Genomic DNA, 25,548 nt, shown 5'->3' with positions numbered 1-25,548 from the left:
GGTGGGGTGGTATCCGGGTGGTGGTTGTGTGTTAGTGGGTGCCCGTAAGGCCAGGCCAGACATTGCAGCATGGGTCCTCTGAAGGATAATGGTTGCACGGCAAATACAGATAACCTAGCTTGTTATTAGTCACTTCCAGGCAGGGCATCATGGCTCCCAGGTGTGCTGCAGTTGGCGGTGTCTGCTCCTCATCATGCCTCAGTGACTAGCTATGTCACTGGTAGTGCAATGGATATTGCGTAGGCCTGTTCCCTGTGTGTGAGGGTGCTGTGTACGCCAACTGTGGTGTTATGTTATGTTATGTTATAATTGTTTATATAGCGCCTAACTGCCCAGAGGCCTCGTAGCGCTTATACTGCCATAGCGAAAATGTACTCTTTATGTTCGTGCGGAGTTTAAGTTTTAAATAACCAAGTCTTCAGATCCTTCCTAAAAGCGGTCTCTTGTGAATTTGATCTAATATTGAGAGGAAGGTTGTTCCAGAGCAAAGCACCTTGATATGCCAGTGATCTTCCTCCCCATCTTGCTATCTTCACCGTTGGCACTATGGCCAGGTTAGCTGAGGAGGATCTGAGTGGCCTGGCTGGGATGTAGACATGTGCCAACGTTTCAAGCGTTTCAGGACCATTATCAAATATGGCTCTATGAATGTGGCATAGAGTCTTGAACTGAGTCGTTTTCTCCACAGGTAGCCAATGTAGGGACGCGATTCCTGCCCGTATGGAGTGTTGCTTAGGAGTATTTAAAAGCAGACGTGCAGCTGCGTTTTGTACCCTTTGTAATCTTAGAATCACATATCTTGGTGATCCTGCAAACAGGGCATTGCCATAATGAATCCAGAACCTATCAATGCCTGAATAACCAGTCTTCTTGCAAGAAATGGTAGTATAGTTAAAACCTTCCTCAAAGTCCTGAGCAGGGCGAATGAGGTTCCTGCTATTCTATTGGCATGTTGGGACATTGAGAGTAGGGGATCCAACCATACACCCAGGCTTTTAATGAGACATTTAGGGGGTGGAAGGGTGGGCACTCCTCTTGATAGGCTAGAATTAACTAAGGGCATTTTTTTTCCAAAGAACATAACCTCAGTTTTATCGTCGTTGAGCTTCAGTTTACTTCCCGACATCCAAGTAGCAACTGCTTTCAGACAGGGGCCTAGTGCCGTACCCATATCTGGGTGAGTATTGGAGAAGGAGACGACCAGTTGCGTATCGTCTGCATAGGACACCAGGTTCAGTCCAAATAGCTCAACGATCTCTGCCAGTGGCCGCATGTAGACGTTAAAAAGTAGCGGACTCAGAGCCGACCCCTGAGGGACACCACAACTACTGAAAGTGCGCCTAGAGGTATATGATCTATCCAGTACCTGAAAGGACCTCCCCTGTATAAATGAAAGAATCCATTCTAGTGCGACTCCGGCGATTCCACATCCCCGCAATCTGTCTTTGAGGATATTTAAATCAACTGTATTGAATGCCGCACTCAAGTCCAAGAAGATGATCGCGGTTTCAATTCCTTTATCCATCCTCTTTTTTGCTTCTTCTGTAATGGCAATCAGTGCGGTTTCTGTCCCATGCTTAGGCCTAAAACCCATCTGGGTAGGATGTAGAAGCTTTTTTTCTTCCAGAAGCATAGACAACTGAGAATGTACATGCTTCTCCGCAAGTTTAGCCATTAGAGGCAGCAATGAAATAGGTCTGTAGTTGGTCAGTAGCTTGGAATCCAGATTAGTTTTTTTTAGGAGGGGCAAGACAATAGCCTGTTTCCAGGAGTCTGGTACTGTGCCAGAAACTAATGAAGTGTTAATAAGTTTAGTAATTATCGGGCCTAATACTGGTGTTCCCATGGATAGAATCTGAGGGGGGGCAGGATCCAGCGGAGAGCCTGATTTCGTTGAGCTCAATAATTTAATAACTCTGTCCAGATTAATGGGAGTAAAATTTGTTAGAAAGATTTCCTCCCTAGCCTCCTGGTTCATCGTCCCCTGATCTTTGATTGGGGAGTTGGGGAAGGCTACATAGATGTTCTGAATTTTACTTAAAAAGAAACTTGCCAGATCCTCTACATGCTGCTGTGGGGAGTCCCTCGTTTCTGACTCCTCAATTGGATGAATAAGATCTTTTAAGGCGTTAAATATCTCCTTGGGTGAATTAGCTGCTGCTTCAATTTTTTCCGAATAGTATGTTGCCTGTGTCTTTTTAATTTCTAAGTGATATTCTCGAATCATATTCTTGTATTCCCTTTTCACAGAGTCATCTTGAGTGTATCTCCATTTCCTCTCTTGCTTCCTACATTCTCTTTTCTTCTCAAGTAGGCTTGCATTGAACCATGGAGCCGATTTATTTCGGGGTATGTTTTTGGTGGAGGAAAGGGGTATGATTTCCTCCAGGCTCTCCTCTATCCATTTGTTCACGGAGTGCGTGAAATCTGTTATATTGTTTGTATTTATATTTCCTGGTCTCTTTTTCTCCAATGTGTTAATAAACTCTGTGGCCTTTAGTTTGTGCCACTTCCTTCTACGTAGAGGGGCCCCAGTATTCATGCTCTTATAGTGAGAAATGGATAGTTCTAACTCTAGAAGGAAGTGATCCGACCATGCTAGCGGACGTGAGGATAAAAATTCTAGACCTGGTACATTGGAAAATACCAGATCAAGTGTATGTCCTCTATTATGAGTAGGTCCCTGAATTAGCTGTATTAGGTCACATGCATTCATGTCTGCTATCAACATCTTAGTAGAAGCATTATCTACATTTTCCGCATGTAGATTAAAATCTCCCAACAATAGGAAGTTTGATTTATTATATACTAATTGCGAGATATTCTCTGCCAGTGAGATCATAAAATCTCCCATAGGACCTGGTGGATGGTAGATCAAAACACCAGATAGTGTGTAATAAGGATTCACACTGATGGAGAAAGACATACTCTCACAATCTTTAATCAAGGTGGGTGCTGTTGTGATCCTACATGTATCTCTATAGATAACTGCTATACCACCCCCTCTGTTAGGTCTGTCAATTCTGCAAATTTTATAGCCGGTGGGGAGTGCCATCACAATATCTGGAGCAGAGCTTTCATCCAGCCAAGTTTCTGTCAGAAATAAGGCCAGAGGTTTTATTTGTTCCACCAGAAGTTGAATATCCATTATATGAGCTCCTAACGAGCAACAGTTGACTAATGAAATGGGTTGTTTGTCAGAGTCCTTAGCTTTTTGAGAGTCCGTATGCATTTGAAAGGACCAGGCACACGACGGGCATCTATATTTGCCAACATAAGGATCTATGCTCTTAACACACAACTTGTGAGATTAAGTATTTAGGAGGAATAATTCCTCTTTGGAGTAGGTAATAGTTACCTTCTCTGAGGAGTTTCGGGCATAGTTTCTTGGCTCTTGGCTCGGTCTGGTGCGGACTGGCGCAGACGGGCTTGCCTTTGGCGTGCTGCGGGCTGCGCGCCGCGGTCATGGCGTCTATAAATAGCTCTCTAACAGTAAGAGGCTAGAGTGCTAACCCACAAAATGGCAGCAATTTTCCGATCTATATCGGAGGGGAGTGTCCTATTTTTAGTATTGTTTTACCCCCGATAGTTTATGTGGAGGATCACGTTGGTGCAGTCATTAACCCAGTGTATCCTTAATCTCACTCCCCACCTTGTTTTGTCATCCTGCCCTTGTGTGCATTAGCATCATCTGGTGGAGAAGCAGGGGCACCGGTGACAGAGGGAGCTGCATCCCACATGACTCTGGAGGCAGAGTCCACTGACGCCAAGGAAACCAGTGGGACCACCCCAGCTACAAGTACAGCCACCACCCCGTACCAGCACCACCTTCCCAGTAGCCCCTCAGCAAGTTGCCTGTGCCCACTCACCAGGAGGGTGGGCTTCTCCTTTGCTCCAGGCTCCTCAGGCCCTGTCCCAGTGAGCCCTGCTGCCCTCAGTGAGGAGACAATTGACCTCCTGAGATCCATTTCTGTAGGGCAGTCAACCATTGTGAATGCCATCGAGGGGCTGGCATCCCAGATGCAGCAATGCAATGCATTCCTAGAAGGCATTCACAGAGGATTGGTGGCCTAACAGAGATCGATTCAGGCTCTGGCCTCATCTCTGATGGCAGCTATTGTCCCTTTTTCTACCACCCCCCTTCCAACTACCACTTCCCAGTCCCTCTCCCCTCAATCCCATCTCATCCCAGGCACACATACATACGAGCATGCACACAAGGCAACACAACAGTGGTGCAAGCACCACACTTTATCCCACAGGCTCTCACACAAACACCATACAGTTGCAGACACAACAATATCCACTGCCTCCACTGTCTACCCCTCCTCCTCCTCCCTTCCAGTCATGTCCACACTCACACCTGCATTCACTACATCTACATCCACTATCAGCATTACCACACCAAGCAGAACACACACCTCACTGGCAGACACCTCCACAACAACCATGCACGCGTGTGTCCTCTCCAACTGTGTCTGCCCCCCCTTCAAAGGGACACAAATGCAAGCACTCATGCACCAAACAGCCATCCACCTCACATCAGCATACAGCCCATGCACCTGCACCCAAATCCAGCAGACATACACCTCCAACAACCACTCCCTCAACCTCCACTCCCATTACTTCTCCCTAATCCTGCCCCAATGTGCCTAAAAAGCTTTTCCTTTCCCAAATTGACCTCTTCCCTACCCCTCCCCCCGTCCTGTATGTATGGGCAGGGTACCAAGGACACAGCCCAGCACCTCAGTCAAACAGTCCAGGGGGACAGTGGTAGCACCATCTACTCGTGGTGGTAAGGATATCAGACCTACAATACAGAAGGGGAAGGAGCCAGCACCCCCAAGGAAGAAGGGGAAGGGGCCTGCACCACCATGGAAGAGTGTGAAGAGTCTTGCACCACCAAGGAAGAGTGTGAAGAATCCTGCACCACCAGGGAAGAGTGTGAAGGGGCCTGCACCAGCTGTGAAGAAGGGGAAGGAGCCTGAGGGGAAAAGCCCATCCACCCCTGCCAGGAAGGGGAAGGGATCCACAACCCATGGACAGGAGGAGACGATGCACTCTACCCAGCAGAAGCTGTGTGGCTAACACCGCCATCACCACCAGCTGTAACGGGGCCCCCACCGCCAGCTGTGGAAGTGCATCCATCATGGAGTGCAGGGTCTGCCCGATGGCTCCTCCAATCACCACCACAATGCAGCTATCAGACAGTGCAGGGGCTGCCCAGGAGACTCCTCCAACCACCACCGCAATGCTGCAATCAGACAGTGCAGGGGCTGCCTATGAGGCTCCTCCAACCACCACCACAGGGCAGCCGTCACCGCCAGTGGATACCATGTAGGCCACCTTCCAGGGGCTGCTGTGCGGGCTGCCCCCTCCAGAACCAGTGGACAAGTCACCCACTAGAGAGACTGAGGCCTTGTACTCCCCAGGACAAAGCAATGGGCATGTTGCCCCCTCCAGAACCAGTGGGCAAGTGACCCACTTGAGAGACTGTGTCTTTGCACTCCCCAGGACAAAGCTATGGGCATGTTGCCCCCTCCAGGACCAGTGGGCAAGTCACCCACTTGAGTGACTGTGACCTTTACTCCCCATGACAAAGCAATGGGCATGTTGTCCCCTCCAGAACCAGTGGGCAAGTCAGCCACTTGAGAGACTGTGGTCTTGCACTCCCCATGACAAAGAAATGGGCATGTTGCCCCCTCCAGGACCAGTGGGCAAGTCATCCACTTGAGAGACTATGACCTTGCACTCCCCAGGACAAAGCATTGGGCATGTTGTCCCATCCAGAGCCAGTGGGGACGATCACGTATTTTGTTTTTTTTTGTTTAAATGTTTTATTAAGAATATAAGGCGGTACATACTGTATACAAATAAACTTTCAGCTTTCAAAGCATTGTTTTTGTTTTTTACCACAATTATTTCCATTATGTACATATGAGCTCATACAGTCAGGCAAACAAGTATTCCTAATTGTATAGTTGAAATTTGTACCCTCATTTTTTAGAAGAAAGCAGGGGGGGGTAAGGGAAAAAGGAACAAGGGTAGGATGGAGGGGTTGATCTTGGAATAAAGGAGAGATGGGGATGTCTTGTGAGGTGAGGGATAGAGAAAAAAAGAAAGTCGGGAAGGGGGAGGGTTGTTAGATGGAGAGACTGGGGGATGAATAGGAAGGCTTTGAGTCCTGAAGCTAGCCTGGCCGGACCGAGGGGTAGATTGTTCTGTAGCTCCCCGTCTGTAATAAGTTGCTACCTAGGGGTAGGTAGTGTGCATGTTAGATATGGTGAGGTCAATTAAAGAATGGGTACTTCTTATACGTGTTAGTTTCTCAATCGCTAATTGTGTTAGAGAGCAATGTGCGGTATCAGATTGGTTAGTCCAAGGTCCCAAGCATATGTCAAGTTGAGGGATCTAGGAGGTGATAAAGAGAGAAAAAGAGGAAGAAAAAATAACTGGAGAGAGGGGACAAGAGGAGATTAGATAGGTTCTAAGGTTCTAAGGTTCTAAGAGGGTAGTTGATGTTCCTTGGCTATTGGTCATTGGCCATTGGCCATCCACCAGCTGCTTCATGGTCTTGTCAGGAATGGACGCCAAACTTCCGCAAATAGCTCTGCTTGGTCCTGTAGGTTATAAATTACTCGTTCATGGGTGGCAGTTTGATATATGGCCGTCATCCATTCTGTCGGTGTGGGGGCAATACTAGATCTCCAATGCCGGAGTATGCATATTTTGGCCGTGGCAAGTGCTGTGTGGAGTAATTGTTTATGCACTCGTGATAGGGAGGGGTACGGGCGAGTATTGTGTAGAAGAATAAGTGATGACGGGGTCAGATTTGGTATCTGTATGAAGTCCAATAGGGCAAGCCGTACCGCATCCCATAGGGGCTGTATCGTCGGACAATGGCAGAGGATCTGGAGTTGATCACAATAGGGTTCTGTGCATCTCCAGCAGTTTGCATGTGGTATCAAGCCTGCCCTAAGAAGTTTAGCGGGGTCCAGTACCAATCTTAAAGAATTTTGAATAGGCAAAATTTCAGCCGTGCTTCGCGTACTCCCCTGTCGAAGGCTTCTAGTATGTCTGGCCATTCTTCGTCCGTATAGGTTATCTCAAGTATGTCCTGCCATTTTAATCGTAATCGTTCAAGAAGAGGCTGCGAATAGAGGTGGTTTGTTAATTCGGCATAGAGGCCAGCCATGACGCCTCTGTGTCGGCCCCATTTCTGAAGATAGGTGACGATGGGTGAGGTTTTAAGCGTCCACAGATGGGGGCTCCTCATGTTCTACGCATACAATTTTTACGCTGTAGATATCGCCACTCCTGGTTACTGTGGATACCGAACTCTTCCTGGAGAGAGGCGAAGGTGCGAAAGCTATTTCCATCTATAATGTGAGATATATTGTGGATACCGGCCTCGAGCCATTGGGGCCATCTAAGAATATTCCCTCCTATTTTTATGCTTTTGTTCCCTGCTATGGGAGCCTGGGTATGCAGGGAGGGGTGTACTCCTAACAGTCGATGGGCTCTGTGCCACGCTGTGTTTGTAGCCTTGAGGATGGGATTAGCTAAGGGAATATGGACAGCGTATATCCCTCCCATCTCCGTGTACTGTCCATTTAGGAGTTTCTCTGTGACCACCCATTGCGGTGGATCGGTATATCTGGAAGTTTGTATATTAGCTGTGAGAGCTGTAGGGCTAGTGAGTATTGTTCTACAGAGGGTAGCCCTAATCCTCCGTAGGGCCGTCGTGCCAGTATAATTGCAGGTTTCAGTCTTGGGCGTAAGGAGCCCTATACGAAGGTCCTTATGGATGCGCCGATCAAACGGAGTGAGGAGAGGGGTATCCGCAGGGGGAGCATTCCTAGCACATATGTAAAACATGGTAAGGTGACCATTCTGACCGCCTGTGTCCTGCCCCACATGGACAGGCCTAATAATGACCACTTGGCAAAGTCTTGTTTCATTTTAGATATAAGGGGGTCTAGGTTGTCCCTGACCATATGTTCCAGGCCTCGGTTAATAAACGTTCCTAGGTATTTAAGACGGGTTGGGGTCCATTTAAATGGGAGGCCATGTATCGCTGCCCTCGTCGTTATGCGGGATAGTAGTGCCTCGCTTTTATCCCAGTTTACCCGGTATCCGGATAGGGATGCGAAGTCCTCTATGGTAGAGAGTAGTGCTAGGAGGGAAGTTTCCAAATCGGACAGGGTTAACAAAATGTCGTCTGCATAGAGATAGATTTTGGATATGCCCCCGGTTCTGTTGAGAGTTCCGTATGGTGGCGGCTAGGGGTTCCATGGCCAGTAGGAAGAGGAGTGGTGACAGGGGACAGCCCTGGAGCGTGCCTCTTCCAATAGGGAATGGGTCTGACAAGATACCCCCACAATTAACCTGTGCCATGGGATGGTCATATAATAAACGTACTTTGGAAATAAATTGTTCCCCAAGGCCAAAATGCTTCATGGTAGTGAATAGATAGGACCACTCAATGCAGTCGAATGCTTTCTGCGCGTCTAGGGATAGGGCTAGGGCTTCTTCAGGTGGTTGCAGGGATTCTAACAGTGATTGGCAAAGAGTACGCATGTGATTTCTGGAGGTGCGGCCCGGTACGAACCCCACAAGGGCATTATGAATCAATTATGATATCACCTTGCGGAGCCGTGCTGCTAAAACACTGGGTAGGAGTTTAACATCCCCGTTCAGAAGGGAGATAGGACGCAAACTGCCACAGAGGAGGGGGTCCCTCCCTGGCTTAGGCAGGATGACAATTGTGGCCTTGTTGGATAGAGCGCCCAGACAGCCTTCCTGACATGCTTCCGTCAGCGCTTCATGTACTGCGGTGATTGCCTCTTTCCAGGCCCATCGACAGAATTCCGCAGGGAATCCGTCTTCTCCTGGAGATTTATGGTAGGGGAGGTTTGTTATACCTTGAGTTATCTCTTCTTTGCTTATATCGCTGTCTAAAAAAACCCTACTTGCCTCCGACAGACGAGGTAGGTTGGTCGCGTTAGGGAATATCTCCATTTGTGTCTGATCGGTCATTGTTTCAGGAGTGTACAGATGTCGGTAGTACTCGGCAAATTCATTTACAATATCTTGCGGATGAGTTAGCACTGCTCCTGAGGAAGATGTTATGGCCGCGATGGCAGAAGCTGCCTCTCTGTGTCGGAGCTGTGCCGCTAGGAGACGTCCTGCTTTTTCTCCTTGTTCGTAATGGCGGTCTCGCAATTTTTGCAGTGCATATTCCGCCTGAGATGTAAAGAGTTCGCTGTGTGCCATGCGGGCCTGTTCTAGGGAGCGGCGTAGCCCAGGAGACGGTTGGGCGGTATATTGTTTAGTGAGGTCCTGGATTGTGGTCTATAGAGTATTCTGTCTTTATTGGCCAATGCTGCATTTCGCATCATGTTCCCTCTCAGGGTCGCTTTTGTCGACGCCCATAGGATCCTTTTGGAGGACACTGTGCCTGTATTCTCGGCCATGTATGTAGATACGTGGGCTCTTAATTGTTCCTTCCCTTGGGGGGAGCGGTATCTGTGTACAGCGAGGCGCCATGGTTTTCGACCAGGGGGGGATAGTCCTACCTGGATCAGGATTAATACTGGAGAGTGATCTGAGAGGCCACTGTCTAGGAAGTAGGTGTTTTGCATATGAGGAATTACAGTGTGTGATACCAAGAAATAGTCCAGGCGTGAATGGGTGCCATGGACGGTCGATAGAAAAGTATATTCCTTATCTTTCGGGTGTTGTATTCTCCAGCAATCCACTAGACCGACGTCCGTAGTCAGGTCCGTCAAGAGCGCCCTGTCGTGATTGTTGCATACATCAATGGGGCCAGTCCTGTCCATTATGGCATCTTGGGCGAGATTCCATTCTCCCCCGATTATGTACCGAGTAGTTCCGATTTCTGTCATGAGATGATTTTGTTGTAGAAGGAATGGGCGTTTTGGGCCGATTGGTGCGTAGATGGAGCCCACGCATAAAAAGGTATTCCCTAGTTTTAGTTTAGCAAATATATACCTTCCTTCCGTATCGTTCCAGGTTTTAATGATAGTGATCGGAAGGGATTTACGCACTAGTATCGCCACTCCGCATTTGCGGGGCACGCTGCTTCCGGATTCTTGATTCACTGGGCAGCAGCTGAAGGCCACCCTCCCTACCCAATCCCGTTTAAGTTTACTGGATTCCAGAGTGTCAAGGTGAGTCTCTTGGATCAGAGCGATATCTGTTTTTTTGGATTGGAAATAGGACAGTATCTTTTTCCGCTTAACATAACTCGCATGCCGTGTACATTTCCAGGAGAGTATCCGTAGTGGTCGTGTCGCTTGAGGGGCATTCTTCGACATCTTGGATAGGTGTGAATAATCACACTTGTGCCGGGATTAACACTAGTAGGGGGGGGAGGGAGGATGGGGGATACTGACTCAGTTGCTAGAGTGGGAGTTGTGTTTGTTATGATACGGTGTTTTATGGGGGGGTGGCAGCTGGTGGAGGCCAAGGGTGCCCTCTGGAAAAGGAAGAGAGAGGGAAGGAGAGGGTGAAGGGAGAGAAAGCAGAATAGATAGGGCAAGAGCCGGAGGAGGGGGGGTGATATGAAGGAAAAAGAAGACAAGGAGAAAGAAAAGAAAAAGGAAAGAAAAGAGGGGGGGAGTGAAGGGATGGATGTGTGTGCTGAGTTTGAAATTAAGAGTATAGCGAGAAAGTGTGCAATGGGGGGATTGGAGGCGGGAAGGGAAGGGGGGAGCTAGGAGTCCAACCTCCTTCGTCAGGTCTGTAAACGGCAGGTCCGATTTCTCTCAGAGCTCACGTGCCGTTGGAGCGATCTCTGTCAGGGGTGAAGGGGGAGATAACAGACAGCCAGCTGTCGATATGTTGATAGCAAGGAGGGGTGGGAAGTACATGGTTGTGTTTGTGTTTCGAGGGGCGGGTCTATTCATCGACGGTTGATGGCAATTATATATATTTATATAGCTAAAGTGTGTACTGGTAAAAATAAAGAGTGGTTGATAGCCATCATGCCTGGGTGATGCTATCGTGAAGTGTTGCTGATCGTCCAGGAGAGTTAGCGGGGAGAAAGACAGAAAGAAAGGAGGGGGGAAGGTGTTTATATAGGGTGGTACGTAAGGTGTGATGCCTAATACTTGATGTTGTGTGGTATCGTAGGGTATTTTATGGGCTCATAAGATAGCATCGTAAAGTAAAAACATGATAGATGAAAAGATAAAGGTCGGTTGGCGAAGGGAGGTCAGGGCGAGGGAGGGAGGGTGCAGACAGGGCAATACAATTCTCATACAGGCGAGGGTACATAAAGGTACAAATAAATAATATAACACATCCTGAATAGTTCTTTTCAACTACAACACTACTTCGTCACGCGCTACAACATTTCTATGACCTATTAAGTCAATCAACATAATACATCCTAGTGTCCTATCGTATTATCATATTATGAGCTATTAAACTAGGCGTCAAGCTATATATCATAGGATAGGTAATGGGTGCTGCTGAGCCCCGGGTTGTGCGAGGGCAATGCGTATCTCACCCCGTTGTAAATTTCTTGCCATGTATTATTACATCATAATACTGACAAGAAAGGGATATTCATGTATTGCCAGGTTCCTAGCTTGGTATGCGCCACCGTCACGGTCATTCTGTTTTAGATGGGAGTTACAGGTAGCAACAACAATTAGTCTAGGGGCGGGTGCAGATGTTCGGGGGAGGGATAGTTAACAGTTTACATTGTTATGCTATAATGTGGTGTAGTGTGGCAGTGTGAGAAATCACATTGTTTCGCTTTGTTATGTGGTATTGTATTATATTATGGGGGTCATTATGACCCTGGCGTAAGGCAGAGAAGCGGCGGTAAGACCGCCAACAGGCTGGCGGTCTTTTTTTTTGTATTATGACCATGGCGGTTACCGCCATGGTCATCTGCCGGTTCTCCGTTCCGCCCGCCGGGGTGGAGACCTAGGTCAGCGCGGCGGCCGTCACTATACCGCCGGCGGTATTTTGACCCGGCTTACCGCCGTCGATTTCCTGTGGTTGGAACCTCCATGAAATCCATGGCGGTAAGCACTATCAGTGCCAGGGAACTCCTTCCCTGGCACTGATAGGCGTCTCCCCACCCCCCGCCCCGACCACCAACATCACAGAAACTCACACACTCACACACGACACGCACGCAGGCACCACCAACACACAAACACGCACACACACCGACATACATGCCTACATCCACACACACAGTCAGACACGCACACCCACATACAAACATACATGCACACACCCATACAGACATACCCACAGACATACACGCACTCATTCCCAAAACACACAACACCCCCGCAAGCATACACGCACTCACACACCCCCTCTACATACACAGATGAACACCCCCATGCACCCACACAACACCCCCCCTCCCCTAACGGACGATCGACCTATCTGTTCTGTCGATCCTCCGTGAGGGGACGGGAGCCATGGGGGCAGCTCCTCCGACACTACACCGCCAACAGAACACGGCCACGGCGAATCACAGGACGTGATTTGCTGGGAGGTGTTCTGTTGGGCGTGGTGGTGGAGCAACCTCCACTTCCCCGCCTCCCGCCAGTATGGCTGTTGGCAGCTCTCCGTCCTTAAAAGGATGGAGAGCTGCCAACGGTCATAATAGGCTGAGCGGCAAACCACCACCAAGGCGGTCTTCCGCCCGGCTGTCCCTCGGCGATCTTGTAAAAAGACAGCCGAGGTTGTAATGACCACCCATATCTTTTTGTTCTATTTTTTATTTTATTATAGTAAAGTAAAGTAATGGGGGCGTTAATATACCTCAGGTTGTGTTGTGTTGTGTGCCCCAGGGTTGAGGTTAATTTATCTTTATGTGGTCTAGTCCCGTCCCCTGGGGTAATAATGGGGGTTAATTGGCTCTAGTGTCAGCGTTAGTCGAATGTGGTATGTGTTAGAATGGGTCCGTGCATCATGTTGTTTGATGCTATGAGATATTTTGTAGTGTGTGGAACACGGGTCATTTTCTATAATAGTTGATTATTGTTTGTCATTTGTTATTTAATGCCCCTGTTACATTGTTGTAGGGTCGGGTCTGGGCCCTTACTTCGCTTTCAGGGAGACGGTGGGGTCTGGTCCCTGTTCTGGTGAGTATCCCCTATCATTCCCTGGAAACAAATAACAATTTTCTGGTAGTTTCACATTATAAGGCCTCGTAACTAATCATGGAGAAAATTGACTTTTCAAACTCCTGGTTTTAACATCGGTACTAGCAATCTTAGACAGTTATAGTAATGATACACATATGATATGGAGAGGTACTCATCCGTCCTCGCGGTCAGCAGCTGTTGTTTTTCGACTTTCGAGCGATAGTCCCTCATATCACCGCATCGCGTTGTCTTCTCAAGAAGATCCAGTCGTTGGCTTTAAAGGAGAGCGGGATTTGTCTCTCTCCGATAGTTGGGTGTGAGTTACTACTGCGTGTAAGACCTAACCCCTGTCATCATATGATCTGGGTAGTCTCTCTATGTCTCTACCTCTGTGACTGGCTTCAGTGTCATATAAAGCCGTATTCGTCTTCTCCTTTCCCAAGAGGAGGATCCTGGCACCTTCACTGTCCCCTGCAATGCCATGCGAGCAGTCTGTGCTGGTAGAGTCCATAGGCTGAGATTAGAAAGAATCAAGGAAGAGTCTCAGTTCGTCTGGGTTGTAAAAGTCCTTGGATACTCCATGTTTGCTAACCCACATTCATGCAGGGTCAAAAAGGCCGTATTTCATCTCTAGTTGGCGTAGCCAGGGTCGTAGAGCTAGGAAAGCCTTTCTGCGTTCATTGGTCTCCTTGGAATAATCAGCAGTTATTCGGATATCATGCTGATCTATTCGGAAAGGGCTGTGGGTGCAAGACACTTGGAGTATTTGATGGGTTTGATTATGCCGCAGCAAGCATGCGATGATTGGACAGGGCCTTGAAGAGTTGTCAGAGCATTTTGGGCCTATCCTGTGTTCCCGTTGAAATTCTAGCGGCGAGTCGAAGTCCAGCGAAGTAATTTTTTGGAGAGTGGAGCTCAGAAAAGCCTGCATATCTGTGCCTTCTTCATTTTCGGGGATCCCAAGTAGGCGGATATTGTCTCTCCGGCTCCTATCCTCCACGTCCGTTAGTTTGCTCCTGAGGTAGAGGAAATCTTGTTCTCGCTCCTGAGACACATTAACCTGCGCCTCTAGTGATCCCATGTGCTGCTCCAGCCCCGTCACTCTAGATTGAAAACCTGCTATGTCAGATCGCATGGATTTAGTTTCTAGTGTTAGCGAGTTTATAGAGGCATCCATCCCCTCTCTGCGGCAGCTGACAGTGGTGATCTCCTGTAGTATCCGGTCCATAGTTGTGGAGTGATCTTTATCAGACATTGTGGTAGACTCGTTTGAAGGTGGCGATGTTTGAGGGTTTGTCTTTGTGGGGGTTCGGCGTTTGTGATGTAGCGCTTCTGAAAATAATAGCTGTCGTGCAGGTTTTCTGGCGGATTTATGATTCGGTTTGTTACCGGGCATCGCCTCAACTGTCTGCAGAGACTGTCCACGTAGGGCCCGGATCTCCCACCGCACGATCCGATAAGGGTATAGATTTTCCGTGCCAGCCAATTCTCATATTTATTCTGTCTCTTCCCGTTTTTTTTGGTCCTTGATTGTTGCCGTTTGATTTCTTGATTTCTTTCCCCCCTCTTGTCTCTGCACCTGTTTATTTATTGTTCTCCACTTTCCTTTTCCCCCCATTCTCTTTAGTGTATCCCCCTAGCAATTATTGCGTGTTGCTATGGCCTGTCATTGTCTATAGGGCGGAAAGGGGGGTACACAAGGACAGGTCCACTGCCATGGGGTCGATGTAGAGCCTACCGAGGCCCTAAATGTTGAGAAGCTATGTCCTGCATCTGCCGTGACTGGCTTCAGTAGTTGGCGTTGATTGCTGTGGGTAGTAGAGTGGGGAGGAGAGGAGCGGGCTTGCTTTCCTCCAACTCTTTTGCCGGCTGTCTAATCTGGCTAATCTGGGCAGGAGTATGTGTGGCTTTTCAACTGTCCTCGCCAGTTACCCCCTGGTGAATGTGGGTGGCGGTGAGGGCGTTGGTTTCTACACTTGAGCCAAGGTGGCCTGAGGGGAGGGAGTGACGTAGCTTTCTTTTCAGTGTATCGTTTCACGGCTGGTGCCTTGTCTTTCTCTTATTGTCGTTCCACCTTGACTTTGGGCTCTCTTTTTTGGGGGTATCCTCCCGGTGTTCTTTGGCCCATTCTTATGGGGAGGAGGGTATGTGGTGATTGTCCCTCTCTGGATATTGTGGATTTTCTCGTTCCTTCTCCTCTCCTCTCCTCTCTCCTGTCTCTCTGCTCCTCCGGCTCCCGCTGTTCACCCCTCACCTCTGTGTCTCCTCCGGTCGCTCACCCTCTTCACCGCTCCATCTCCTCGTCCCTACTCAGCTCATCTCTGTTCTCCTCCCTCTCCCTCTCTCCCTCCTGTCCCTCCACTCTCCCTCCTCCTCCTCTGCTTTTATTAATAATAGCTGTTTTGTGGGAGAGAGGGGGGGAGGATTTGGTATGGTGTCCCAGTGGAGGGGTATTGCGGCAGAAGAGAGGGGGGGAGTCGTACCTCTGCTGCCAATGATGTAGATGTGCTCCTGCCGTGTTGGCTGCTCCGTTCTGTTTTTGAGAGGCACAGTCCCGCCTCTCTGGTTGAGCTCCTATCCCAGCCGTCGGAGGGTCCGTGCCCTTTTACTGTGTCTCCCCGCGGGTGCTTCTAGATGTTGTTGGCAGGCAGGCGCAGGTCATCACAGCTCCCGCGGCCCGCTTGACTTAATCGTTGCTGCCGCGGGCGCGCCATCCCCGGCTTCCAAAAGACGCCACTCTGCCTCTCTTGCCAGGCCTTATCGGCCAGGGGTGAGCCGTGAGTTTCCTGCCCTCTGACCCACTCCTGCGGGGTCTCAGGGTGTAAATCCACATCACCGCTGTTGCGGATGTAGAGGGCTCCGGACACAATGGGTTGTCTGGCTGTCCTCGTGGCCCCGTCGCCCCCCAGGATCGCCGCAGTTCAGAGCACCTGCTCTAAGCGGCCATCATGTTTCGTGGCCCGGCCACGCCCCTGACTAACCCGTATTTGGCTGAGGTGCCCCCCCAAACCCTCTGAGGTGCCTTCCCACTTGCAAAATGATGCCCCTGCGGTGTTCTCTCCAGCTGTGTCAGGAAACAGGTTGGGCCTTGGACTGTGCACTGTGGCCTTGTGTGCCCTCATGACTTTGCACTGGGCAATGGCCCTTTATAAATATTTGGTTTGTGTGGTGCATTTTGCTATGCAAATACAATGTCATTAATCCATGTTTTATTAAGCACTTTTTTGAGCAATTGAATAAATTACCTCCCAGTCATTTGACTTTGTGACAGGAGTCTGCTGTACAGCAGTAAGACCGACACATTTTTTAGTGCATTCCACAATGATGATTAGACTTTGTGTTAGATATGGTCACAATGCGGATGCACGTATTTAATAATCACGTAAAAGTAATTTTCAAACAAGCCCAATTCTCAAAATCCTACTATACCACCAGAGGGTTATTTTAAGATCAGCATGGTTTTCTAATGCACTGCTTCCATGGTTAAACTTTAAAAAACAACATTTTTTTTCCTCAGTGATTTTCTGTACATGGCAGTCTTTAAACGTCTCGGCACTCCACCCCATATCCCTCAAACAACAAGATATACAATTCTGAAGGTACAAAGGGCTGGGACTTCTGCTTACTTTGCAAAAGTTTTTCAGTATTTTCCAAAAAGTCCGCAGCATCACAAACATCATGTGCTGAACGTCTTATAAATAAAGGACTGTCAAGAGCTTGTGAGCTGAAACGGAGCCGGGAAAAATCATTCAGGCCTACATCTTGTAACAGGCATTCCATACGCGCTTGTATTGCCTGATAAATAACTACAAATCCTTGATCTGTAGATCTTATTCATTCAAAGTTTACAAAAAGAAATTCTTCATAAAGCTCTGCAGCATGAAATTTCTGATCATTTCTCTGGTACCTTCTTATACTCTCTAAAATATGTCTGCAGAAATGGGGGATTGAGGGTCAGGAGGTGGTGCAGCGCTCATTAGTGGGTTGCTTAAAGAAGACTCAACATGTTCCTGATGGGCAGTTTTTTTATGCACCTGGTCACAATAATGTTAGCTTTTTTTTAACATTATTTGAGTAAACGCTTCTGTTTTTGGAATAAGTGGGCCACTTCTGCTTTGTATACCCCAGCACTTTTTAGAGTTTGACATCAAACCGGTATGATTTGTCTCTTTAGCAGAATAGTGGTGAATTTTTCCTTGACTGCAAATGTTGTCTTGGCTAGCACAATTTTTTAGAATACATTATCCTATTTGTTTTGGATGCTTGTGAATGCTTTGCTTTTATGAGACTGTTGGGCACTAGTTCCTGGACTACTAGGGGCTCTTTGCTTGTTAGCTTTAAAGTGTGGGCTCGGCTCTTCCAACAATGTTTATAGCTCCTTTTGCTTTCTTTTGTAGTAAAAGGTGGGCTTTAGAAATTGCTTTCTGTACCCTATTTGAGTAGTGTGTTTCGTTAACATGGGTATTAACCAACTATTGCATTTGTTTATGAAAGGATTGTATTTTTAGCGTCATCTGGAACTACCCTTTAAAGAGAGCACAGCTAATTCTGTAGCTTTTTGAACCATTTCATCTGTTTTTTTTAAGGGCATATTTAATGTTGACATGTAATTTTCAAGATTGTGCAGGGCACTTTGTTTTGTTTTTAACTTTCTGACAGCTGTAAGAACCTCTTGCCGCTAACTAATTTTGTAATTGCGAAAGGGTGTCTTTCTGGCTAGAGTGATTATGGCAAGGCATAGCCTGAATATTGCCTGCAACCTCAGAGAGAACCGGTCTATTTAATACAGTGCCTAACGCTTTTGGGCACTAAGCAGCTCACAAGGTGCAAATCCTAAACATGCAGAATTATCTAGGGACTTAGGTATTGCTCCACGGAAGTCGGTTGTATATTTTCGGTGTCAGTAATAATACTTGTGAATCCCCATCCGGCAATGATTGTGCTGTTAAACTAGTAGAAGGATAATATTCATTATTTGGGTGCAGACATGGGGGAGATCGCATGTTTGTGTTTATGTGATTCTTTGGCAAGAGCAAAAGAGCAATAGTGGTTTTGTAAGCTTTATAGTTAGTCTGAAGAAATGCTGTTAAAGGAATATGCTAGACACTACTAGTGTTTTCTTCTCTTATTCCTGAATCATCAACTGTAGGGACATCAGCGGTGATGCCATGTGTGGGGCTGAAATTACAGCCTCTTCCACTTACAAGAATTGTAGGGTAGTAGGAGTGCGGGTCTGTTGAAACCTCGACCTCTGAATCAAAGGTCAGAGTCATCTGTAGGCTAGAGGTTGTGAGGACTTCTCCAGAGTTTGTTGTGTACATGTAAGGTCTATAATCTCTATTCAGTTAAAGGTTATATCAGCAGTTTCATTAGATTCCATACATTTGTAACACTTTTCTTGAATAAGTGGTTTGGTAGTGCAATGCTGATCTGAATATAATTTGCAAGGTTATTGTGAGCAAGTGAGGTCAATTATTTCCACAATTTTAGAGTCTTTATGTAGTCTTTCAGATATGTGATTCATATTTTTAATCTCACCAGGCTTTTTGGGTAAACACAGAATTATTGTATCACAGTCCTTTTGCTGTTTAGGAATAGTCGTAAATGGTTTTAAAATATTGCTCCTGGCTCAACAGCCTTTTCAGAAGCTATGGATTAAAAAACATATATGTCAAATCAAATCTAAAACAACATTATTTTGCCAAAAGGCCATAAAAATAAACATGTAAAACACAGCCATTTATAAAAATATCACATGTTTAACAAAAATCTTCATCTTTTTGGGTTCAGAAATACAGCATTTCAACCAGGACTTAAACTTTTCCCTCATCATCATAACATTCAAAAATCAATTTCCACATAAATAACCTAGTTTTAGAAACATGGAGTTTTCTCAATGAGATAACAGCAATTATAAAGCTCTGGACAGAAAAATATGATTCAATAGATGGAAGGCTTTGTAAATAGGATAAACCATCTTTATATGGCTTAAAATGTTCCTTCTTTAAAATCGGACGTAGAAACTGCAATCTGAGGGCTTTATACAAAGTGCAAAAAAAGTACATAAAATGGGGTGTAGACTGTGGAGTATGCCCGTCACAAGGACATGCTGGCAAGGCAGGATGCCATGTGCAAACAGTAGGAAAGGCCACCAAAAATGGACAAGGCTCAGCCTTATCCCTGTCAAATAAAATCTATACTCCATGTTTCTAATTCATGAAAAATATGGCGCAATCCCCTTAGTATCACTGATTTGGAGATACCATACTACCATTTTCTTAACCAATATGGCCATTAATCTTAATTCTTCCCTATAAGATTCATAACACTGCTTCAGTTTTATGCTTGTATCCGGTGTAATATGCTCTGGGTTATCAAATAACTCTCTGCACCAAATATTGTAAAAAGAAGCTTTTATATAAGCGATCAAAGAGATTGAGGCCATCCTGTTCAAGGCAGTCGATTACAACTTGTCTAAAAAAAAAACAGCTTGAGGGGTACTCCATATCTGCAACCATATGCATTAAGGGGCCATCTTAATGCAATTGTCTATGTATGTGGCTCCTAAAGCTGTATGTAAATGATACTCCCTCTATGTCTTGGTGCAGCAATAAGTCTCCACAGTCTGGAGTTTCCATGCAGAAGCAAACCCCCAACGCCTGCACCATATGTGCTGATCGCTATGCATTTACTATTATAAATTTGGAGGAGCTCTTCCACCGGCTTACATCCCAATCTTGAAGCAAATTTAAAAATACACATCAGCTGCTGCCCCCATTTTTTGTAATCTAACAGAAACTATATGATCCCATTTCCTATTCTTATCAATGAGAAAACCCAACTAGTTAAAAGTCGGAATTTTCCCAATCATTTTACCTCCGAAATAAAAGGATTTTGTTTTAAAATTATTTGGGTCAGTCGACATGACAAATGATTTCTGCAAATTAACTTTATGATGTAGATTGTTCATAATCGAATTAAAACCATCAAGAAGTTTTCTGGAGGGCATTTGCTGTACACGCCAGCAAGACCGCATCATCCAGGTATATCAAAATCAGTACGGGAATGGCACCTATTCTTGGGACGTCTTCTGTACACTTTGTTAAAAAATAACCCAAAGAATTAATATATAATAAGAATAAAAAGGGGGCTAAGATACAGCCCTGCCGTACTCCTTTTCCCACCCTTATGGGGGCAGTACAATCCCATCCTGTGGAAAAGTTCACTTTTGTGCACGTATCCTGGTGCAAGAGCCTAATTGGTGTCAACAGTTGGTTATCTATCCTCAACTGTCCCACCATCCCCCAGAGAATATCATTGTCAACTTTATCAAAGGCACAGGTGAGATCCATAAATGCCATATATACTACTCTTCTCCTGGCCGCCACATACTTATCTAAAATGAGCATAAGGTTAAGTGCCTTCTCTGAGTTCCCTAGGCCTGGTTGAAAGCCATACGGTAAAGGGCTAAAATAGGTATTATCTTCTGCTCAGGTCTCTAATTTCCACAAAATATCTTTACCCAGAATTTTTGCCACTGAATCAATTAATGACATGGGGTGATAGCAAGCAGGAGCTTGTCTCTCACCCTTTTTGAAAATTGGAACTAGTACTGACTCTTTCCATGATGATATCAGTCCCCCTGTATTGTGGCAAACACTACCTGCACTTGCTTTGCACAAATCCACAGGCACCCCATCCGGCCCTGGTGCATCGCATTTGTCACGGCTGTCAGATCTGTTCATTCGGCCACCCAGGTCTCGTCAAAGACAGGCCTTTGCTTACAGGTCTCTAACCAAAATTTTTGGTCTGGGTTTATTATTTTAGAAAAGTGGTGTGTCCATTCACCCTCAGTAATGTTACATGTAATCTCACTCAAAGGGGTCTGCCCAAAAATGAGGTGACTCACTGTGCTCCTAACTAGGGACAAGTCTTTAAGCTGTGAGGCATTCATGGGTCTGCCCATATTTTTAACCTGAGTTCTTGTTTCTGGCAGTTTAAATCAAATTTAGAATGATTTTTGAAGTGTCTCAAGAATCAGAATTAGTGGCTGATTTAAAAGCCTGAAGGGCAGTGGTACAATCTTTCGAAAACCAGGACTGACCTCGACAAACATTTACTAGACTTATTTAATGTTAATCCACTAGCAATCCCCTCACATACATTCCTGTAATTGGATAGAATATTAATAGAACCAGAGGATGTAGAAAGACAGCCCAGAATTTCATTCTGATGTATGGTAGCAAGGTTTTCTAAGAATTGTTTCGGGTCAACAGAGTCCCACCGCAGACGGACCCCTTTTTTAACTGACTGCATCGCAGGGGCCACCTTTTGTGATCGTGACTTAACTATACTCAGATGGGAAATTCGTAAACTCACCGGGTTATGGTCACTGAATGGTGGAGGATGAATTTTACAAACCAGTGGGTGCTGTTGCAAATCGTTTGAGATCAGAAAATAATGGATAATCACACCCCTTTTTCGTCCTGTAAATGTTGGTACATTTTGCCTCTCATCATTCTTATTAAAAGAATATTATTATTAAATAATATTATTAATATTATGATAAATAGAAAGTCAAGGAGAGAGATACAACCAATCTGTTCAAGGCTTCACCATACACGGCCCGAATCGGTAGGCAGATCCTCCATCCAACCAGATATAGTGGCCACTTGTGTGAACACTTACGAATATTAAAATCACCTGCCCAGATAGTAGAACATAAGGCTTTCTCACAATCAGTCCATCTCATAATTATCATATCCAAATCTTCAAAAATCCAGATCGGGGGGCCGCAAAAAAATTTAAATAAAAATTAATTCACATGACATTAAACTGCCTGTAGGCATAAAGATTTAAATCTTGAAAACAGGGTTTCGAAACAACTTGCCTGATCTCAAGATTCCTAATATGATTTGCCACAAAAAAATGCAAACAAGGGAGTTGCATTTACACAAAAAGATTTATACCCATCTATTACAACAGTATTAAAAGCCCAGATTTCTTGCCAGCAAACTATTTCATATGCCCCAATAAAAAAAAGAGCCAATCCATATTCCCCACCTTATTCTGAATGCCTGCTACATTCCATGATAATAGTGTTATACCTTGGTCAACTCCCTTTCTCTCTTGGCCTACGGGGGGAATGGGATGAGAGGCCTGAGATAGTTCTACTACCCCCTCCTGGGCTCTTGGTGACACCCCTGAAGCAACAAGGGGGGATTGAGAAGAAACCTGTGTCCCCGTCTGCCTATAATAGTCCAGAAGAGGAGGAGGCTCATATTCCTTATCTGCCCACTGTCAATCGTTTTTGTCTAAGTCAGATAACACCTCAAAGTGATTTCCCACAAGAAGCGGTGGATCAGGCACTGTCATATAGGTGGTCATTCTGACCCTGGCGGCCTTTGACCGCCAGGGCGGAGGACCGCGGGAGCACCGCCGACAGGCCAGCGGTGCTCCAATGGGGATTCCGACCGCGGCGGTAAAGCCGCGGTCGGACCGGCACCACTGGCGGGCTCCCGCCAGTGTACCGCCGCCCCATTGAATCCTCCACGGCGGCGCAGCTTGCTGCACCGCCGCGGGGATTCCGACCCCCCCTATCGCCATCCAGATCCCGGCGGTCGGACCGCCGGGATCCGGATGGCGGTAGGAGGGGTCGCGGGGCCCCTGGGGGCCCCTGCAGTGCCCATGCCACTGCGCAGACAGTGAAATACGCGACGGGTGCAACTGCACCCGTCGCACAGCTTCCACTCCGCCAGCTCGATTCCGAGCCGGCTTCATCGTGGAAGCCTCTTTCCCGCTGGGCTGGCTGGCGGTCTGAAGGCGACCGCCCGCCAGCCCAGCGGGAAAGTCAGAATGACCGCCGCGGTCTTTCGACCGCGGAACGGTAATCTGACGGCGGGACTTTGGCGGGCGGCCTCCGCCGCCCGCCAAGGTCAGAATGAGGGCCATAGTGTTTAAGCCAAAACTTCTTCCTCGTAATTTCTCTAATAAAGGTCAGGGATAAATACCTATAATGAGAACCCAGAGGCAGGATCTTCATAACTTTCGCCCTCATTATGATATTGGCAGTAAATCCCACTTACCGCCACACTGACTGCCGCCAAAATACCACAGCCGCAGCGGATATCCGTTCACCATATTATGACACGCACACACACTAATCCGTCACTATTCAGCCACACACACAAATCCGCCACTCCAAAGGTCAGTGATAAACTGGCGGTATCCAAACCCACACTGTTACACCAACAGAACAACGCTCATCACATTATGACCCACGAATCACCACAGTGGACAGTCAATGGCAGTAAACCATTGGGGTTACATACCACTGCGCTCATAATACACACACTCAAACAAAACAGAAGCACATTGGACAATTCAAACAACACACACCTGCCACCCATACACACACCACACCCATACCTCTATAAAACACACACCCACATTACCCACAACCCTTTACGAATACAAACCATTGGCAAGAGACAGACACCACAACCACAGACAAAACCAGAGCCACACACTACCTACACGTATACACCACCCATGCACACCACATCACACAACCCAATACATCACCCTAGCCACCCTCACCTACAAACCTCACACAAAACCCATGGCACCACAAAGACACCCTCGATTCTCAGAGGAGGAGCTAAGGGTCATGGTGGAGGAAATCATCGGGGTACAGCCACAGCTATTTGGACCACATGTGCAGCGATATCAATAGCTTAGAAGATGGAGCTATTGCGGAGAATCATGGACAGGGTTTATGTTGTGGGACAGCACCCAAGAACTAGGGATGACATCCAGAAGTGGTGGAATGACCTACGGGGGAAGGTACGTTCCATTGCAGCAAGACACCACCTCATCCCCCACAACTCACAGCATGGGAGGAGCAATTCTTGGCAATTATGCACCCTGAGCCTGGCCAGAGTAGGAGGAGGACTGGACTCTGTTAAGTCAACTCTCTATTACTACTACCCCCCTACCTGCATGCCATCACATACCCTCACCCTCACTCCCATCACTCCACTACCTCCCACACACCCCACCATCACATCTCACTCATCCCAATGCCAAGCCCTGCATGCCCTACAATGCATGGACATCACACACAGCCCTGCATGGACACCTATCACTAAAGCATGCACACTAGAGAGAATCAGCTAGCCCACCAGATACCAACTTACACAAGTGAGAGCTTTCAGGGCAAATCCAACGAAAGAGGGGAAGCCACTGATACACAATATGTCACACACAGAAACAATAAACCATAATTTACATCCCCACAGGTATCCCAGCCAATGTCAATGGAGAGGAGGTGCCAGCAATATCCAGTCCCTCAACTGAAGATGCCCACAGTGATGACAGCAACTCTGGTCGCCTGGATCTGGTTGACCAACCTGGCCCATCAGGGACCTCTGGACAGTCAGTTACCCAGGCCCAGTCACAGATAACCACAGAGCCTCCCCATCTGGAAACACTACCACAGCACCCACCCAGCATACCCACACCTCTGTCCCCAGGACACATCAATCAGCAGTGTGTCCATCTCTACAGGGACCCCAGGGCACACCTCAAACCCATGACAATCAGGGACCTGGGGTCAGTGGCAGTGGATACACGTTTCAGGGGACAGAGGCACAGGACAACAGGGAAACTGGGAGGAGTGCTGCGCACCAGGGGGAAGACAGGCCCAGTTAACCGACTCTCCAGGAGACACTTGCAGAGTTCCTGGGAGCATACCAACATTCCCAGGACACGATGGGCCAGATCCTGGTCAATGTGCAGCAGAACAGGCGGCTGCAGGATGGACTGTATCAGGGGATCAGGGAGCACTTGCAGGCCATCAACACTACCCTGGTCTCCATAGCAGGGGTGCTGGCAGACATGACCAATATTATGAGGGAGGCAGTCTCACACCAGCGGGCACCTGCCACTAGCCAGACCGGGAGGCCCAGTCACACGACTCACAGGCCACCAGCTCCCCTCCCCCTGCAGAAGGAGAACCACCCTGCAAATGTTCCCTGTAATCCAGGCAGAAGCCAGAGACTTTTGCCAAGACCCCACCAGGAAATTAGGCTCTCCTGATGGTCACCCTAGTGTCCCACTCTGTCACCCTGTCCACCTTGAACTGCCATTGCTCAGCTTCCTATGTCCCCATGGACAATGCACCTGAGCTGCAGACTGGAACTATATCCTAGAATTTTCTCTATCATCAACCCATCCCATTGCACTTGCCCCTCAATATATTAGCACATCAATAGACACCCTTGAAAAAAATTGAAGTATGGAGTATGTCACATTTTTTAAAGTATGTATACATTTAACCATGTAGAAACATTGCAATTCAACTGTAGAGTAAATGAGCACATATGAAAGACATGTAGTTGGC

Source organism: Pleurodeles waltl, chromosome 7 (assembly GCF_031143425.1).
Source record: "Pleurodeles waltl isolate 20211129_DDA chromosome 7, aPleWal1.hap1.20221129, whole genome shotgun sequence".
Classification (NCBI taxonomy): Eukaryota; Metazoa; Chordata; class Amphibia; order Caudata; family Salamandridae; genus Pleurodeles; species Pleurodeles waltl.
This window is presented reverse-complemented; position numbering follows the sequence as displayed.